Here is a 5,421-nt window from a genome sequence, read left to right as displayed (position 1 = left end):
GGGAGGCTTGTTTTTTGCTTAGTTAAATCCAGGTGGCGACTTTGTTTTTGGCCAGGCAGTGTATAAATGCCACTGAAATTTTAATGTTGTATGTTTGTACTTAGTTTCTCAGTATTAAAATATATTCTGAATAAATTTTCACCTAAAAACTTTCATTGTCAGTTATTTTTGCTTCTAGCTAAAAATTCACATCATTATTTCAAAGTAATCATCTTTTCAATTTTCAGTGATTAAAAATTTGGCATGATAAATTCAACCTTGCAAAGTTCCAATGGAATATTTTCAGTGCACTGAGATTCAGCTCGCTCATTCCGCTGTCTGAGATCCAGCTTTTAAAATTTAGCGTCAAGGATTCAGTGTAAGAAAGGTAGGGTCACTGTAGGTCACAGACATTAGCAAAGGCTACCAGAGCAGCTAGATCCTACACCCAGCCAATCCAGTCACGCTTTGTTAGTCACGTGATGTGATGCTTGTGGCGCTCATATTGAGGTAAAACATCTCCAAGGCAGTCGACTATTATGGCAGCTAACTCCAACTCAACAGTGAGTTTAATATTTTCATGTAGTATTGTTTTTGGCACATAAAGTTCCATACAGTATCTTACATCTTGATTTATAACACAGTTTGGGGTAACTTTAATCATATAAGCTGCATTGTTGCCGTTTTAGTGTTTTTTCACTCCCCTGGCTACTTTTATTTTGGAAAGAAATTTAGTTGCAACCATTGTGATGATTGGTTCTTGGCAGACCATCACTTTATGGCACAACAACTGCATGATTGAGGAGGAAGTTCTTATGATAAAAAACCTGAGTGACTTTCTTTCCCTCTGGCAGAGGGAAACTAACATTTTATGATGCTCATGACTGACAACTGACATTTTTATTTCTTAGTAATTTAATTTACATTGTTTTGAGTTTGGGGTACAAAGCTGCTCTGTTGCCTAATAATACAATAAACAACCCCTTAATTGACAGTTGCTTTTACAATATTCATATAAGCTAGAACATATATGCTTGTAAGCACATAAATACACTGTAGTTTATTTTAGATTAAATCTTGTTATAATGTAAGTTAGATTACTATAATTTCACAGCGGTTTAAACAATACTAAAGACAGACCATCAGATTACAAAATTACATTTCAATTATTTATTTTTTTTTTCCCTGCGATGGAATGGCGACTTGTCCATGGTGTTCCACGCCTTTCGCCTATAGATGGCTGGAGATAGGCACCAGCTTCCCCGCGACCCACTATGGAATAAGCGGTATAGACGAAGGTGACTTAAATTTTTTTACTGACAATTTCTTGATATTTTTCCTCTCTGTCTCTTAGGAACTTCTGCTTGGTCATAATTTTGATAGACTCTGTCATTGATTGGAGCACGTACTTGAGCGTTGGCCACTGGGTCTGGACTTCCTAGATTTTATCTGCACTCAAGAACTTGTTTTTTTAAACGCCTTGTCTTGCCAGGTAGCTGTTCCTTAGGCTATTTTGGATGCACTAGCTCATTTGCACAGACTTCTTAATTTATAAAAAATATAATGAAGAACAACACACGTCTGTTGTGCAGTATGTGCAAGGACCAGCTGGGCAACAACGGACGCTCATATCCTCAGACTATCTCTGCAGTCTTCTAGAACTCAATCTCTGTGTCACATGCGTAGCCAAACTCTTGGGTATATTCAGATGCACTGTATACCAACAATTGGCGGAGTCAGGCATTTCAGTGCGTGCATTATACACCACCATGTCAGATGATGAGTTAGACCAATGTGTGAGGGGCATTAAATACAGACAGCCTCACTCTTCGTATGGAATGATGAGGGGCCTTCTGCAAGCCAGAGGACTGAGGGTGAAGTATGATCGAGTCAGAGCTTCCATGCATCGTGTCGAGACCATTGGAATGGTGTCACGTATGATCCACTGACGATGCATAGCTCGACTGACGTACTCAGTTCCAGGTCCCCAGTCTTTGATGCACATAGATACAAACCATAAATTAATACAGTAAATCATTCATCTGACTTTTAAGTATGCTTGTTAAACATAGTCAGCTGAGCAGCATCTTATGTACCCTTTTGAAACCAAAGCAGTTTATGTAAGTATTAAGTAGAAGAAGCTAGCAATTTTGGTGACAATGTTTAATATTGTATTTATATGTTTTTGTTTAGGTACGACATTGTTGTCTTTGGTGAGATTGATGGTTTTTCTCGTAAGGTGCAGTATCTTCTGTTACAGTGCATATGTCATTTATGATGTGCATCATGTGTTATACTTTTGCTGTGTTGTGCAGATAATGTATCTTGTGGCAGTCCTGAAGCCTTCATGTTTTGGGGGAATAAGTAGATATGGATATTCATAAAGCAACATTTAAGCAGAATTGTTCAAATCTTTTAAATTCCAAATATTTTCTGTCTCCCAAAATACATTTTTGTTTAGAAATAAGTGTCAAGTTCTGTTCAAATTTCTCATTCTTGCAATGTTCTATTTGTATGTTTGTGCAAATTTTGAATCATTACATAAATACAGGTCCTTCTCAAAATATTAGCATATTGTGATAAAGTTAATTATTTTCCATAATGTCATGATGAAAATTTAACATTCATATATTTTAGATTCATTGCACACTAACTGAAATATTTCAGGTCTTTTATTGTCTTAATACGGATGATTTTGGCATACAGCTCATGAAAACCCAAAATTCCTATCTCACAAAATTAGCATATTTCATCCGACCAATAAAAGAAAAGTGTTTTTAATACAAAAAACGTCAACCTTCAAATAATCATGTACAGTTATGCACTCAATACTTGGTCAGGAATCATTTGGCAGAAATGACTGCTTCAATGCGGCGTGGCATGGAGGCAATCAGCCTGTGGCACTGCTGAGGTCTTATGGAGGCCCAGGATGCTTCGATAGCGGCCTTTAGCTCATCCAGAGTGTTGGGTCTTGAGTCTCTCAACGTTCTCTTCACAATATCCCACAGATTCTCTATGGAGTTCAGGTCAGGAGAGTTGGCAGGCCAATTGAGCACAGTGATACCATGGTCAGTAAACCATTTACCAGTGGTTTTGGCACTGTGAGCAGGTGCCAGGTCGTGCTGAAAAATGAAATCTTCATCTCCATAAAGCTTTTCAGCAGTTGGAAGCATGAAGTGCTCCAAAATCTCCTGATAGCTAGCTGCATTGACCCTGCCCTTGATAAAACACAGTGGACCAACACCAGCAGCTGACACGGCACCCCAGACCATCACTGACTGTGGGTACTTGACACTGGACTTCTGGCATTTTGGCATTTCCTTCTCCCCAGTCTTCCTCCAGACTCTGGCACCTTGATTTCTGAATGACATGCAGAATTTGCTTTCATCTGAAAAAAGTACTTTGGACCACTGAGCAACAGTCCAGTGCTGCTTCTCTGTAGCCCAGGTCAGGCGCTTCTGCCGCTGTTTCTGGTTCAAAAGTGGCTTGACCTGGGGAATGCGGCACCTGTAGCCCATTTCCTGAACACGCCTGTGCACGGTGGCTCTGGATGTTTCTACTCCAGACTCAGTGCACTGTTTCCGCAGGTCCCCCAAGGTCTGGAATCGGCCCTTCTCCACAATCTTCCTCAGGGTCCGGTCACCTCTTCTCGTTGTGCAGCGTTTTCTGCCACACTTTTTCCTTCCCACAGACTTCCCACTGAGGTGCCTTGATACAGCACTCTGGGAACAGCCTATTCGTTCAGAAATGTCTTTCTGTGTCTTACCCTCTTGCTTGAGCGTGTCAATAGTGGCCTTCTGGACAGCAGTCAGGTCGGCAGTCTTACCCATGATTGGGGTTTTGAGTGATGAACCAGGCTGGGAGTTTTAAAGGCCTCAGGAATCTTTTGCAGGTGTTTAGAGTTAACTTGTTGATTCAGATGATTAGGTTCATAGCTCGTTTAGAGACCCTTTTAATGATATGCTAATTTTGTGAGATAGGAATTTTGGGTTTTCATGAGCTGTATGCCAAAATCATCCGTATTAAGACAATAAAAGACCTGAAATATTTCAGTTAGTGTGCAATGAATCTAAAATATATGAATGTTAAATTTTCATCATGACATTATGGAAAATAATGAACTTTATCACAATATGCTAATATTTTGAGAAGGACCTGTACATAGTTTTGTTTTTAGGGTACGTGCCGATCAAGGGGTGGAAAACGTGACGGTTGCACAACTCGTGTTTATGGTTCGTGGGACTTTTCATATCTGGAAAGAGTGTTCACCATCAAAGGTTTGTTATAACAAAAATATATTGAGTACTCACATGTGATGTGTATCTGGTTTTGTTTTTTAAGACTATAGTGTCATTAGCTTTGTGTGATCTTTAATTTGCTAACCAACAGAGACTCAAAGGGCATTTCTTAACCATTCATCTGTTTATTCCTGCATAATTCAGGGATTGAGCAACTGTAGAGAGACCTGTAGGCAGCTGTAACATGCATCTATTTTAACGTTCTTCGTTACCTTGAAGAAGAGGGTTACCTCAAATGTGGCACACCTCTTCTGTTGCCATTATGTCTTCCTGCCACGCCTGCCGGATGATCTGGATACTTTCCACAGTGGCTGGGACAATCATCCCCTTCAAACAGAAAGTAACACGACTCTTAACCAGCTCTGGGTTCTTGGTCGAACACATCATCTGATTCCTGAACCAACTAATTCCTTGACCGAGGTACATTTTAATTAGACAATTGCAGGTAAAAATTTATTCACTTCACTTGTAAAATAATAACCTACAATATTTCACAAGGTTTTGTGTTCTCTCCCTCCGTTCCTTGCATTTTCCAGGGTGTACAGATTCCAGAAATTGAATGGGAAGACAGGGGGTTTCCTCCTCAGGACCATTCAGGCGTTACTGTTCAGAACGCAAATCTTGAACTGGCTGATGAATAAACAGCAGCTTTAAGAGATGCAGTTAATCCAAGAGCTGCATCCCAGTCCTTTGGCTGTGTTATTTACATTGCTGCAGTTCAATTTTGTGAACAGTTTTTTACTCTGTGAAATAAGTCACTAGCACCTTTTTTACAGGTCATACAGATGAGTTTAATTAGGGAGAACTACTTGATTTAAAAAAAAAAAAAAACATTTCAGGAATTTGATTGCAGATATCAAATGTTCTAAATTTGGTGTTTCGATTTAACCTACTGGAACCACTTTACTAAAGGAACCTAAAGGTTTGATAAGACTTTTAATTCATCTTACACTATAAGAATATGCAATAGTTGTTACTTTGGCTTTTGTATTTTATTTTCAAACAAACTTAAAAATGTTCAAAGTTGTGCATACATACACGATAAAATGTTGCATGAAACCAATTTTCAATTGCATATTTCCTGCTGTCAATAACTGAATTTGACCAAACTGTATTATGGAAATATTTCCTTCGAGCATTGAAT

At 39.0% G+C, this 5,421-nt stretch overlaps 1 long non-coding RNA gene across 1 annotated transcript; it reads left to right on the top strand.

The window, feature by feature from the left end:
• The first annotated feature begins 2,172 nt into the window (after nt 1–2,172).
• On the top strand, nt 2,173–5,034 carry LOC124885078. Its single transcript, XR_007042585.1, has 4 exons — nt 2,173–2,218; nt 4,157–4,256; nt 4,422–4,697; nt 4,814–5,034. It is a non-coding gene; the product is annotated as an uncharacterized LOC124885078 (long non-coding RNA).
• Nucleotides 5,035–5,421: the final 387 nt, after the last annotated feature.

This window comes from Girardinichthys multiradiatus, chromosome 19 (genome assembly GCF_021462225.1).
Source record: "Girardinichthys multiradiatus isolate DD_20200921_A chromosome 19, DD_fGirMul_XY1, whole genome shotgun sequence".
In the NCBI taxonomy this organism is placed as follows: domain Eukaryota; kingdom Metazoa; phylum Chordata; class Actinopteri; order Cyprinodontiformes; family Goodeidae; genus Girardinichthys; species Girardinichthys multiradiatus.
This window is presented reverse-complemented; position numbering and strand designations above follow the sequence as displayed.